General features: G+C 43.0%; 1 protein-coding gene and 1 pseudogene across 1 annotated transcript in view; both read right to left on the bottom strand.

Annotated features, from left to right (window-relative positions):
• Positions 1-4,923, bottom strand: part of LOC111869445 (slit homolog 1 protein) — a 185,354-nt gene extending 180,431 nt beyond the window's left edge. The window contains exon 1 of the mRNA XM_023860988.2: positions 4,745-4,923. The gene's annotated coding sequence lies outside the window, so the exon portion shown is untranslated. The remainder of the gene's footprint in view (positions 1-4,744) is intronic.
• LOC111869447 lies at positions 2,854-2,972 on the bottom strand (annotated as a pseudogene).
• Positions 4,924-15,406: the final 10,483 nt, after the last annotated feature.

Here is a 15,406-nt window from a genome sequence, read left to right as displayed (position 1 = left end):
TATATATATACGAATTTTATCCGGAAAGTAAAGATACAAAGTCCAGAAAATATTTGTAAAGCATTCTCTTCTTTTTATTCACTTGTAGCAATTTTACAGCGCAGCTTTATTTTTTTTCAACGTAGTCGTCAAGGATCGAAATGCACTTAGTGAGCCTGGGAACGAGTTTTTTTTTATTCCAGCGTCGTAGAAATATCCTGCCTGCTCTCTTAGCCATGGAGAACAATTCTTGACATTTCTGGACATTGTTGAATTTCATCGATGGTCTGTCAGCACGAATGTTTTCATCAATTTTTTGGATGATTTCATCAGTGAAAACGGATGGCCTATCAATCCTTATTTCATCATGAACATCACCTCTTCCGGCTTCAAATTCACAATACCATTTTGCCACGTTCTGCCTGTTCGTAACATCTTCGCCGTAAACAGAAACAAGTTGGCAATGAATTTCATCAGCAGTTTCTTCTTTCACGTAATGAAATCGAATTACTGCAAGAACCTCACATTTGGAGGAATTTCGAATCTACACGGCCATTTTAAACACAAACTGCGAGCAAAACACTGCCGTGACTGTGACCGATGAACTCTGCCCTGTCATATGGTTCCTATCTCACACGGCACCACTTCCATTTCCAGAAAAAAAAATCCCTTGCATTTTTACTGAAATTGTATCTGTTTTTTAATTTGCATAGTGGGGGGGTGGAGTCCAGCTGGGTCCACTCGGCACGTCGGCCGTTGATTGGCCTATTGTACCTGCCCTGGGTGATTAAGATGACGGAGAATTTGGTGCAATGAAGATTGGCAGGGAAAACCGAGGTAACCGGAGAAAACCCGCTCCAGCGCCACATTGTCCACCACAAATCCTACGTGACCAGACCCTCGTTCGAACCCGGGCCGCCGCGGTGGAAAGCCAGCGACTAACCGCTTGAGCCATGGCGAGGCATAGACTTGTATCTTTACTTTCAGGATATATCTTGTATTAAGATCCTGATATCTACTGAAGAGACTTCTGAAAGAAAAACAGACCTTTAAGCTAACAGTTCCCGTTTATACGTGTAACATTTTCAACAAATTTAAAAATTTCATGCCCCAGGGTAACAGCGTTATTGTGTTCGAGATATCAACAGAGAAGTTAATTGTTTATGCATGGGATCGCGTTCTAAAATAAAGCCCGATAGGTATTTTCATACGCATAGGCCCCTTGTGTTATGCCTCCCTGCCGCACACCAGGTTGTGAGGCGGCATGCGCTTCCGTTCCTTTTCTTTCTTCAGAACAATTCAACCATCTGCTATATTCGCAGTCTGCTAGAAGAAAGAATATGAAACAAATATGTCTGCGCTTTATTTGAGAACAGGGCGGCGAGAAGAACATTGGAAACAAAGGAGGGGATGGAACAGAGGAGCGGAAAAAACAGCAAATTTAGGAGCTTCATAATTTTTATGCTTCATCAAGTATAATAATACATGACTATGATGAAATTAGGCCGCGCCATAGCTCAAGCGGTTAGTCGCTGGCTTCCCACCGCGACGGCCCCGGGTCGATCCCAGGTCTGGTCAAGCGTGATTTGTGGTGGACAAACTGGCGCTGAGGCAGGGTTTCTCCGAGTACTTCGGTTTCCCCTGCCAATCTTCATTCCACCAACTGCTCCACAATCACCCTCACCTATCATCTGGGGCTCGTACAATAGGCCAGAAGTGGCCGCAGTACAAGGGACTTAGTCCCACCCCACTAGCAATAAAAATATTATGAAATTAAGAAGGATGGGACGGACGGGTATGAAGCATGCATGTGACTGACGAGGAATGCATGAGGTATCCCTGTGCTAATTTAAGTACTAGATGTATGGGGGTGTGGAGGTATAGCTCCATCATTTTTTACCTAGGCACAAGGTGGGAGTGAATAGTCTGCTTCACAAACTGCCGCTTTCCTCGTGAGGAAATAGTTCCTGGTATCCACTAGATTGGAGTCTGGGTGGGTCAAAGAACCTCTTGTCATTGCCGAAGGAAAATTTAACTAAAAAAATACTGAACACAACTGTGGGCTTATTCAGCAGGTGTCCCTCATCAACGCACAACACTGCTTGCAGTGCACAGTAGGGACAGGGACTGAAGAGGAATGCATACAGCAATTCTTCCCAAAACCTCAATATATGAGTCCATTCAGTATACAGAAGAGAGAAACTCGCTCTCAATATCCAATTCTTGACGAAATTCATAATTCCGAGTCCTTATCAAAATTTTATATAAAATTAATTGATTCTAAAATCGGCAAAGATAACGCTATCTCTATTCTTATATAATTTAGAATCATTCTATGAAGACGTCTGTGGAGTGGAACTACAGCGCCACCATTATGGACCTCGGCACTAGACAGAGGTTTGTTCAGCTTCACGCCCCTGCCGATTTACCATCTGGGAAAGAGTCACTGGTAATTATTTGGCAGGAGGCTGTGTACACCCAAGAGCCGGTTTGGACGGCGTAGACAAGAAAAAATCTTACCTATGCCGGGATTCGAACCCCGCCCATCCAGCTCGTAGCTTGCTACACCGACTGAGGCACCCCAGGTCCTTCGAGAACCTGGACAAAGCAGGAATTCTCAAAACACATTACCCAGTAAAGTAAGTAAGTAAAAAGTAAGGGTATCCCTGTAACAGGCCGTGGAGGCCCATTGGGTTGTGAGATGTTGAAGTTCCCACATTTTCTAAACAATTGGCTCATAGACGGCGGCAAGGTTTACCCCCAAGAATTTTGCTGGTACTCATTTGTGTTAGAAGGATTAGGTCAATTGAAAACAATAAAATGACCACATCGGGACTTGAATCCGCGACTTTCGGGCATGCAGCATAGTGCCCCAATCAACTACGCTACCGCGTGCCCCCCGGTCATCCATCCAAGTACTAACCACGCCCAATGTTGCTTAACTTCGGTGATCGGACGAGAACCGGTGTTTTCAACATGGTATGGCAGTTGATCCTGGTACCTCACAAAATCAACTGGCGCTGCTATTTCTCCATTATATATGTATTCATGGCCGCCATATTTCTTATGATGATAGAAAATTAGGAAGTACAGGATACAGTTTTAGATCACAATAAAATTCATTCGACTAAAAGAATTTTGGGGTTCGGCCTCTCTTCCTGGTTTACGCTGCAAGGATCTGGTTTTATACCGAGCAAGCTGGTCGAGCAGTAATGCTCTGAGACTTTTATTCTGGAGACATATGTTTCCTATTTGTGCCGAATTATCGTCTACTGTGAAACAATTCTGTGTCTAGTAACAGTGAGTACAAAAAGGTCCATGTTATTTGCTACGTACTAGAAGCAGTGTTGTGTTGAACAGAATATAACAAATATTATCTGTAATGTTACTTGCTGTTCACCTCGCCAAGCGGGTTAATTTAGGCTATAATTTCAATTGAAGCCAAATGTTAATAAAATTGTTTCCTATAAAATAAAATGAACAAATATGAACAGCGATACGTATTGTGTTTATCCACGAATCAAATGGGCCGATTCTCTCCCCGGAATATTGGCTATCATTTCCCACAGAATTTACTTCTCACAATAAGGGGGAACCCGATTCGACTGTTCTAGAAAAGCACTGAATTAGTACATATACAGAAAATGACTAAATAATAACAGAAGACGTGTAACTTAATTAACTTGCTTCTAAAACCACGGTTCAAAATTACTTTTTATACTTTCCCTATTAGTCCCTCTGGCCAATTTTCCATCAGAATTAATCTGAAAGTATGGTTATACATAGTCGGCAGGACTTCTTGGACGGGGATCAGCCCGTCGCTGATTTTCTGAGTACCTGGTCTGGAACGGAGCCCACTCAGCCTCGTAACTGAGGAGCTATTTCAAGGAAATGGTGACTCCGGTCTAGAAAAGCCGAGATTAACGGCCATGGAGATTCGTCGCACTGACCACGTGACACCTTTTATCCGCTAAAGTTGGAACCAACTTCGCCGACAAGCAGCGGTCGCTCGTTCGGTATAGTTCGCTTGCGGACTAAAACTACGGAGTTCTTTTTCTGAATATTACAAATTGATTTGCCTTGTCTTCTGTTAGAGCTTACGTGTTTGTTTTGGTAATTTCTTTGGTTCGTGTTTATATTTTATGTGTCCCACGGGCTACTGAGTAAGTACGCAAATTAACAAAGAACTGAACTGAACTATTGAATCTCTTTTAAGTTAAGCGTTAGCAAAACTTAATATACATTTCATTTAATTAAAATATCGAATATTCCGTGCAAGCGCAATTAGATTCTATTTAATTACAAGAGAAGTCAAAAAAACATTAGCCAGTATGGGTATCTATTACATTAATTTTAATAATATAGTGCCTAATAAAGTCATTTTCTCAGTTTTTAAATATGAACTATAAAAATATTATGTTAATGTACACGTCTTGTAAATATTACACAGAAATATGTACGCGTCTAAACGTCACAGACATTTACAACGAACCGAACAGATGTGATCACAGCCTATATTAGATTTCCTATATTCCCCTCAATTATCACTCCCTTAGCTAACTGAAAAGCACGAATCTTCACCATGGCCAATATCCATATTAATGGCCGGAACATTTGCAACAAAACATGACAAGTTTTACACGACAAACAGCAGCCAGCATCCTAAATATAGACAAGAACGCATTTTCGCTTAATGTAACGTCACGTTTAAATGATATGACAGAATACAGTAAACGCTATATTTATATACTTTCTTCTTACTCACCCGATATTTGTGTCGATATGAGTGAATAACTTTTTTCGTGACGACGTCCCAAAAATCCAGTGGTTTCTTTCCCGCGCGCCCGAAGTTCGACCGTATTGTTGCCACACGGTCGAGCGAAAACTCTCGTGTCTAGGGAGAAGAGACAAGAGTATTACATCAAGGGACCGCTAGCTGTAACGGCAAGCAGCCGACTGAAGTACTTGGTCAACTTGCCTACCGTCAAACGGGCCGCATCAGCTGAATGCGCCGACTCCGTGTACCTCCCCCTGAATGAACAAAACTTGCAAAACAGGGAACTTCTTCTTGCCTATGGCATTTGATATGGAACTCGTGAATATCGCTTTTCTTGTGGTATATTTAACACCGCTGCCAGTATCCAGACTACATAGCTTCGGATGATCAGTCACTCACTCATGGAGCTGAGCCCTTCTCAAGAAGCCACCAATTGTGCAGCTACCAAGAACTTCTCAGCATTATATGGAACCCGAAGGTTCAATACCGTTTTCACAAGAACCCTCCATTGGTCCCTATCCTCAGCCACATCAATCCAATCCATATCATCCCATCCTATCTCTATAAGATTCATATTAATGTCGTTCAACCACTTACTTCTTCATCTTCCCAGTGGTCTCCTTCCTTCTGGTTTTACCACCAATCCTATATGCATTCCTCCTCTTCCCCATTCGTGCTACATGCCGTGCCCATCTCATTCTCCCTGACTTGATCATTTTAATTACATCTGGAAAAGGGTACAAGTTGTGAAGCTCCTCAATATGCAGTTTTCACCAACCTCCTGTCACTTCATCCCTCTTCGGTGCAAATATTCTCCTCAACACCTTGTTCTCAAACACCCTCAGTCTATATCCCTCCCTTAATGTCAGAGACCAAGTTTCACACCCATACAGAACCATACGCAAAATTATAGTTTTGCATATTCGAATTTTTATAATTTTAGACAGCAAACAAGAAGACAAAAGCTTCCGATAATAGGATGATTTATGTTCTGCGAATTATGTAACGACGCTATAATTGCCTAGAATGCAGTGCCGGATGGGAGGAGGACTGATGAATTAGAAAGGATTTGGAAAGAAGTGGCAGTAGCATAATTGACGTATCATTCCGGAAATATCCAGGAGGGATTGAGGATAACCATGAAAATGATCAGGATAACATTCTAGCCGAGATTCGAACCGAGCAAACTCCAAAATAGAGATAATACATGAATGATGAATTTTAAATGATTTGTATGGAAGCAGCTGCAGACTAATCGAAGCACTATCGTCATTTGAATGAAGTGAGTGAGGAAGTAAAAGGTAAATTTGTCCCTGTGCTTAAGCAATTAAGCACTACACAATGAACATGTATGTGGGAGTTGGAGATGAGCGGTCGGATTCACACACCGGCCGCGCCACCGCTGGGGAAAGAGTCACCGGTACCCAATGGATAGGAGGCCGAATGGGCCCCACTCCGACCCCTTCGTAGTCCAGCCCGTAGCCAGTCGCTATACCGACTGTGCTACCCCGGCTCTCAATAAAATTTATAGAGAAGTACAAATTCCGAAGTCCCTCGTTATGCATTATTCAAAAGATGAACAAGTTCTAGGAGGAATTAATCGCCTACTTTCCTTTGATACGACACGGATCCCATAGAAAACGAAAGATATTAGGGCACACACAAACACACAGACAGCTAGGAGATCTCATAAACGTAAGCCCGTGACAGAATATGAAACACTCTGAGTACAGTTTGTCTGCAAGCTAGGATCTCCAACTTACACTGCCACAGTACAACCCTTCTTTACAAAACACAGCAATTCCATATATCCGCAATCTTATCCATCCCGAAGAAAATTAATGCCATCGGGTCTAATCTCTGGCTGGTGAGCATTTATCCTTAGTTCGGCCGGTCTAACGAAAAATTGCCGGTCACCGTCGCTAGGAAGCCGGGGACCGTGGGTTAGAATCCCACTCAGGTCATGGATGTTGATTGTTTTTGTGTGTTTTTTCTATGGTTGTGTACTAGTAGAGGCCTTGCGATGAGCTGATCACCCGTCCACCAAATGTCTAGGATCTAGTAAACCGAAGTGAAACGGAGAGTTTCTTGAAGGTAAGCCAAAGCAAAATTGGTGCTGTAGAGCCAAAGGGGAGAAAACCCAACAAATTAGTCCTCTGACAGCAGATTCCGATGTTTCAGCACTGCTTGCTAAAGCTTGCCAATGGAAACCAAGTTAAACCAGTTCTATGCACTGCCCATTATGACGAGCTAATCACTGAGGTTCGGCAAACCGCGCAATAATTTACAAGGGAAACACAATAAATTGCTTCTCCACTGACACGTGTTCAACTTACAGTTACTGCATGGACTGTCCTGGGATCAAATTTGATTCTCCGCAGTAAGAAGCCCGCTTCTAACCCCGTGAGCAGCCCGCACCATAGCTCAAGCGGTTAGTCGCTGGCTTCCCACCGCGGCAGCCCGGGTTCGATCCCGGGTCTGGTCAAGTGGGATTTGTGGTGGACAAAGTGGCGCTGGGGCAGGTTTTCTCCGAGTACTTCGGTTTCCCTGCCAATCTTCATTCCACCAATTGCTCCACAATCACCCTCACCTATCATCTGGGGCTGGTACAATAGGCCAAAAGTGGCCGCAGTACAAGGGACTTAGTCCCACCCCACTAGCAATAAAAAAAAACCGTGAGCAACGACACCGCTTCGAAAGGGGAGCCACCCTGCAGTTCAGTTGGCTTCGTACTGCTTGCCGATTAGAGCAGCAGGAATGCTTTATGGTTTGCCAGTGCTACAAACGTCTTCATATTCTGATCGCTTGATATGTTGAATCTTGATCTTTCAATTGAGTGGTTTTACCTTTTCATCCTATTCTTCCCAGTGAGTAGAAGATTCTAGATATTGGAATAGGTCACATGCACAAAGTAGAAATTGGTTTGCTGATCCTCCCTCTGTCCCATCTCTCAATTCATTGAGTGTCACAATCCTGCCAATCTTCTTCCCGCATCGCTGCCGGCAGCCGCGGAGCTTCAATAAACACACATACATACATACACACACACACACGTACCGTAACCTCCATTTTACAGATAAAGGAAAAGGGGGGTTCCTAAGGGTTTCATACAGTCAAAACCAAAATTAATACACATTTTGTGAAACGTGTAATTCTTGCACATTCTAAAGAGTTCTCACAATGGGGCATATCACTTAGGATTATTGGATTTTTAGACTCTGTCTATCGTCCGGTGTTCTAATGAACATTTCAGAATCATGGACAATTGAAGAAGTAAAATAACCGAATAATCTCGAGTGTGTGAAGTTTAAAATGTGACTGCAACTATTTGCAATAAATCATTTCAAATAAATAATTCCACGCAGTATAGTATTTTCTGAAAAGCTGATAGACTTTCAGCTGGTCACAAAATAGTCGCTATGGAAACAGAATATTCATTTCCGTGTTAATAAGAGCCACAAATTTTAAATAAATTAAATCAATTTAAATTTCAATTAAGGTAAAATATAAACGTGTGACTGTAACCTTCCTTGAACTATTTCAATCTATGTAAGATTTGTGCCCGCCATTTAACCTTGCCTTTCTCTACCCCGACACAATATCATATACAAACCCCTGCTTCTGTTCCCAGCTCCTCCCCCCTTCCCACTCCACTGATTTCCCATATAGACTTGCCCCCCCCCCTTCACTGCTCTCACATAGCTGTGTTTATTTCCAACACCAGTCTGCTTGTAACGGTTCTCACGGTCTCTTCGCTTGCGGATTTTCTTATTTTCCCTTCTACCCTGAAGATGGAGCGATACGTTCCTCCGAAACGTCGGTTAACACCACATCTACGCGGTGCCACATCCCAGAAGACTGCTTTCTTCATAATTCAATTTAGTTCACATAATTGGAATTTATTTTTCTTAAATCAGTTTTAATATTATTCTCTTATTCACATATTCTTGCAGATTTTAACAGTTTCAGTTCGAGTCCTCTTCCTCCTCCTTGGCATTACAGCCCTGGGTGGGCCTTGGTCTTCACCAAGAGAATCGTCCATTCGTCTCTTCTAGCAGCTGTTACCTTCCATCCCTTACATCCTTCCTTTGCAGTTTTCTCTTCAATTTGCTCCTCCCATCTCAATTTGGGTCTTTCTCTGGGTCGTCTGCCTCCTTGTTCCAGCATCAGCACTTTCTTTGCAGGGCCATTTTCACGCATAGGCATCACGTGGCCGGCCCATCGCGGCCTGTCATCATGATACGACTGATAAAGTTCTCTCCCCGAAAATACGACGGTCCGTAAATTTTACGCAACATTTTCATTTCGAAGCACCCTAATTGCATTTCATCCTGTTTAGTAAGGACCCAAGCCTCTGTCAGTTGGAGTCTTAGTGGCTATTATCACTGCTTTATATTCAGAAGAGTCGTGGTTCGCTGATGACGTCTCCGTACTCGTAGTTCGGTTCGGTTCAATGAGACAAACCGTGAGAGAGTCTATTAATAAAAGTCACGACCACAGCCTTCCGAATGAACAAGTCTTGAAGATTCGTTAAACCGTCTTCAAGAGTAGATTCTAAAGGCTTCTGAAGATGGTGGATGACACACATAATTACTGGGGTTCTGGACTTTTTCCATCGTCCGGCATTTCTAGGTAACAGAGGACGTTTCGGAAACTGGATCTGTTTCCGTCTTCAGGTGAGAAAAGAAGACACCTACTCAGTTGGGCCCCTTAGAAGGAGCTAATCTCAGTCACTGGATGTGATTGTCCTCTATTACCTAAAAATTCCGGACGATGGAAAAAGTCCAAAACACCAGTAATTCTGTGAGTCTTCAAGAGCATAAGTGCCATGCCAGATTATAAAAACAGAGGCATAAGAGGTATACAGGCCTACCAAGTGAAGGGCAGTGTGTTCCTGTATAAGATATCATTAAAAAAAAGGCATTATGTATTCGAACTCTCTACACACATCTAGCTGTTCCACATATACGTGTAATTTGCAGACACATCTTTATAATCTCCTTCGTCTTACTGGATCCCACAGTTTAATGGTAGATCTGTCCCACTCACTCATGGAGCTGAGCTCTTCTTGAGAAGCCGCCAATTTTGCAGCTACTCAAGAATATCTCAGCATTTAATGGAACCCGAATGTTCATTACCGTGTTCACAAGAGCCCTCCACAGGTCCCTATACTGAGCCACATCAATTCAATCCATACCATCCCATCCTATCTCTCTAAGATCCATTTTAATAGTCCACCCACCTACGTCTTGGTCTTCCCAATTGACTCTTTTCTTCTGGCTTTCCCACCAATATCCTATATGCATTCTTCTTCTCATTCGTGCTACATGCCCTACCCACGTCATCCTCCTTGGCTCGATTATTCTAATTATACTTGGAAAAGAGTACAAGTTGTTAAGATGTGTCTACTTATGTTTACAGAATCTAGAATATTCTGGGCGTTCGCCATGTTTCGACTTTCAATTTGAGGCAATAAGAACTCTATCAGCAAGTTCTGCATTTTTAAGAGATAAAACCCTACCATTATTTGAGCTTCTGTCGCTTGCACGTCAAAAAAATTAAGGCCTGGATCACTTAATGTTTCAATTACAAAATATTCCACTTTTGATATCCCATTTCTACAGAAATTTATGAAAACTGATTAATTCGATTGCCATTAATGGGAATATACAAACATCTATTTTCAATGAATGTTTCTCTTTCTAGGAAATAGATTTATGCCCTGTGCCTAATACAGCCCAGCTTGGTAGATGTTCCTCTGTTGGTTGATCCATTATGTAAGCACCAGTGCATACGAAGTCAGCGTAAATTTCCGCTGTCGGCAACTGAACAGCTTTTCGGAGAGAATGCGGTGACAGTGATTGATTCTTCAGCGACGGAATATTCGTGTGTGATTTGATACCGGCTAATAAGAGGACTGTAGGTTAGTCCCAGCATTCTCCGAGAATCAATGTCTGAGTTCCTTTCCGCGCATCGCATCTAGCAACCACGCGTGTCATGTTAAATTAGGAATAACGCTCCAAATGCAAGAACAGTCGTGGATGCTATTCAGGTCTATGAAAGGGGAAATAACAGCGAAGTTGAGAGAAGTATAGAAGTAATTCTTAATACAATATTTTTATTGTAATTAAATTTCGCCGAAATAATGGAACTGCATTGTGTGGTTTCAACTTTCGGGACTTCCCCACCTCTTCTCAGGACCAACCAACTGACTGAACGTCGCTCTGCGTGTCTCTTTCCTTAGCCACGCGGCCACTGAAACATTTCTCAGATCCTCTTTCACTATCCACATGAACGCTCGTTAACTATTGGTTCGCAACCGACTCCTCTGTTCGTCCAATAATTGCTTCAGCTTCGACACTCTCTCCAATATGAGAGCTACGAAATCCACATCAAACACATTAACCTTGAGGATGTCAACTGCAACGTTTTCAGAAACGACAAAAAAACCCACAACATTCGATGCGAACCAGTGCTGAAAACCGAAGGCATACGTATATTATGCTCCAGCCTCGAAACCCCAATGACTACAAAGGAACTTCATTTATGGAAGGGCTTGTCGTCACATGTCACATGTTTGTATTACTCACATTCGCACCGCCGGGGTGTAGGATTGGTCAGAAGGATAGGTCACTTATATGTCCCCGTTACGTCATATCCTGGGGTGCGGGACGTATCAGGAGCTGGTCCGTGGTCTGTGGTTCGGGCGTTGCGACAGTGAAATGTTCGTCGGAACTCAGAGTCGGCGGAAGGTCACACCGCATGATCACAGAGCGGTGTGCTGTGCATGTCTACTCTACGAACCAAGTTGCTTCACACCCTGTAGGCAACTTTACTGACGAAAAATCCTGTGTCAATATTTTTCAATATCGCGCCAGCTCTTGAATGCAGGGATAATTGAGGAGCTATTTCAAGGAAATAGAGGCTCAGGTCTAGAAACCCGAAATTAACGGCCGTGTGGACCCGCTGCGCTGACCACGAGACACCCTCTATCCGCTAAAGTTGCCACTAACTTCGCCAACAAGCTGCGGTCGCTCGGTCGGTATAGTTCGCTTGCGGAATAAAACCACGGAGTGTGTTTCTGTCTTTTGTTTTTATATTCTTCGAAGAGTTTTTACTGCGTGGGTAACACTTGTTACTTAAAATTAGTGGTCTATGTTAAACAAATTTTCAAAATTAAAACAAGTTTCGGTTTACTGAATCTACAGGTCTGCAACAACATAACGACTACCGATGGATCTACCACCTCACGAATTTGCAACATAAAAAAAGAAATGGCGTGCAGTAGCTTCTAGAACACACAAAACGAGTTAAAATATATTCCATAAAATTATCACTACACACATCTCCTACTTCTGCCACTGCTCTGTTTCCCTACCGTAAAATCCATTCATTTAACCCCCCTTCAAACTTTCAGTAACAAAGACTTTTTTTTAATTCGAATATAAAATCTTCAAATGCGGGCTAATGAACTTACTCAGGATGTTAAGAAATTCAGTTCTTAAACAAGACAGTCAGTCTGTGTAGCCTTAAGTCTAGAAGGCACTTCATAAGTCAAAGACGAGTTAAGTCTANAGTCTCTAATACCTCCGGTAGATGGGGAAGCATTATAGATACTTCTCAGCCAGTAGAGCCGGTCTCGCTGGCTGGGCGGGACTGATGGTAAGCACCAATACCGGTAGGATACAGAGGCTGGTAGAAATCATAGAGGGAAGCACAATGGACCACTACAGGTCTAAGTGCATGGGGAAACCCACGCTCTCTAATAACTAACTAACTAACTAACTAACTAAGTCTACAAATTTATTAATGCAAACAAATTTTAGCTATTATTCTTCGCTGACTACCTACATTAAAACCTATTCACTTAAAATTTCTTTCAAATTAACATTGACCTTAGTCTACTTGTTTCATTTTAATACAGTAACCTTCATACTTATAGTAGCTATTTAGCTTATGTTCTGAAGACATTCAGTTCTTGCAACGGCCTGCCACGTTTTGCCACCTCTGCCTCGAATTCGTTGCCTGTATATGAGACAACGGTGCACTGACTTTTGGATGTTAATGTACAGACTACCTCTTGACTGAAGAAGAGAACAGAGATGGCAGCAGACGAACAGAGAGAACCGGCTTGATATATTGAAATCAAACCTCGGTCTCATTTCTCAGGACTCCATAATGCTCCAGCTACTGTACCGCACTGCCTAATCTTTACAGTTCGGAAAGCTTACTGTGTCAAATTTCGAGAACCCTAGGACGATCCGCAAAAGAAAAGTGATAATACCTTTATGCCACACTGTCTGCCCGATTGGCTTCCAAACAGACCCTGATGGCTGTAGTCCTCCTATATTACGATTACTGTATTATAATTTGTTTCCTACTGGAGATGCAGCAGACAACTAAACGAGCGCTTGCAGTTCATTAGTAACAATGACGTCACAGATCTAACAGACATGGAATATTCCACCGTTTTCATAAATTTAATGGTGCGTTTTAAAAAGAATCTGTTGGTTCCATCATGATCGGATAATCTGTCCCTCAAGAAACAGAGTCCAAACAAATGCACCGATTTTTGAAGAAACACAATATGGCTTGACGTTTTTGATGCTTCTTTCTTCATTTCAAACCCCACCTTAATTTCGAGATTCAAACAAACTCCGTGGCTTGAGTCCACAAGCGAACTATACCGACCGACTGCCGCTTGCCGGCGAAGTTAGTGCCAACTTCAGCGGATAGAGGGTATCGCGTGGTTAGCGCAACGGATCCCCACGGCCGCTAATTTCGGTTTTCTAGACGGGAGTCGCTACTTTTCCATTCAAGTAACTCAATTATCCCCATGAGGTTGAGTGGACCCCGTTCCAGACCCACTATTTCTCAGAAATTCTGGTAGCGCCGGGAATCGAACCCGGACCTCTGGATCTGTAGCCAGGAACTCTGGCCACTAGACCATAGGGGCGGCAGGAATGCAGTATACATCCATCAATTTGTATAGCGACGTGCTACTGGTTGGGTGGCCGGGGTTCTATTCCCGGCAGGGATAAGAGATGTCCACACGTGCTCTGACGCCCACCCAGCCTNGAGGAAGAAGACGTAAGAAGATGCTGGATGACCTTGGGGACAGAAGAGGATACTGTCATGTGAAGGAGAAAGCTCTAGATCGCATTAAGTGGAGGAATTGTTTTGAAAGAGACTGTGGACCTGTCGTCTTGACAGATTACTGATGATGATGATGATACTTTATAAANGGGGGGGGGGTAAAGCGGCAGAGGCGTGAAACTAACCACTCATCTCCATTTAGTGCCGAGGTCAAAAATGGTGGACCTATAACTCCACTCCCCCATACGTCTTCATGGCGTGTTGCTTCACTACATAATTAATTAGAGGTATACTTTATATTTTACATTTACATTATGAGGAACCAAGAGATGCTGAAGTGTTTAAGGGCGAAATGCGAGTTCAAAGCCCCATTCAGCCCTCCATATAAGGGCTAGTTTCTTCATATTGTGGCACTCTATAGTCTCATATGTAGATTCTAACGCTTCAGAGGGACACTCTGCCACTGTATTTCTGTATTTGTGAGTTCTGTGTTGCATTCAGTTCAAGAGCAGCACGTGCCGAAAATGTAAATGAAGTTCTACCGAGAGAGTTTTTTAACTGAGCACATTGTCCTCCCCAGCTAATTATCATTTCACATTATGACTTGTAATCTGCGTCAGGCTTCATCAACCAGCGTTTTCTCGTTGTCTTTATATTCACATTCGGCTTTAATCTCCCTTGGAACTTGCCCGAATGTAATACGAAATTCTGAATATTGACACTGCACTAATTTTGTTATGAAATCTTACATAGGGCCTTGCATTTGGATGGATTCCTTCGATAAGTCTCTAGTTAACACGATAATGAAGTTTCGAGTTGCATAAAATATTGGTAAATTCTTGAGGAACTGAGCGACTAGCAACTTCTCAAGAATGTCTGAGTTCCATAGCGTTAGTTAATATTGCTCTGGTCACTAGACCAACAGAATAGTGTGGCAGTCTAGATTACGGAGCAGAATCTAAACTACCCGGAGGCAAGCTGGAAGATCTGTTCATTCTTCCTCCAGCTTACGGCACAAAGACGCCACACTGTGACGACAAATTCCTGCATTTCGACTCACAGAGACCACTACACAGATACTAAACAAACAAACTCCGTGGCCTGTAGTCCACAAGCGAACTGTACCAACCGAGCGACCGTCGCTTGTCGGCGAAGTTAGTGCCAACTTCTGCGGATAGAGGGTGTCGCGTGGTCAGCGCAACGGATTCCCACGGTCGTTAATTTCGCTTTTCTAGACTGGAGTCGCTATTTCCTTGAAATAGCTCCTCAATTATCGTCACGAGGCTGAGTGGTCCCCGTTCCAGACCCACTACTTCTCAGAAAACTTGGTAGCGCCGGGAATCGAACCCAGGACCTCTGGATCTGTAGCCAGGAACTCTGATCACTAGACCACAGAGAATCACATGGGGTTATCTGCAGAATAACACTTTATGTCGGGAGTGTAACCTCTCCACTGTGGATTTTGTTATTATGATACGGTTACAGGTGTCTTCGACTTCCAAACATTCAATAGCGGGGTTCGTTGCTACTGACGCCGCGATCTGTGCGTGTGGC

This window comes from Cryptotermes secundus, unplaced genomic scaffold, assembly GCF_002891405.2.
Source record: "Cryptotermes secundus unplaced genomic scaffold, Csec_1.0 scaffold1053, whole genome shotgun sequence".
NCBI lineage: Eukaryota > Metazoa > Arthropoda > Insecta > Blattodea > Kalotermitidae > Cryptotermes > Cryptotermes secundus.
The sequence above is the reverse complement of the archived record's forward strand: the minus strand, read 5'-3'. Positions and strand labels throughout refer to the sequence as shown.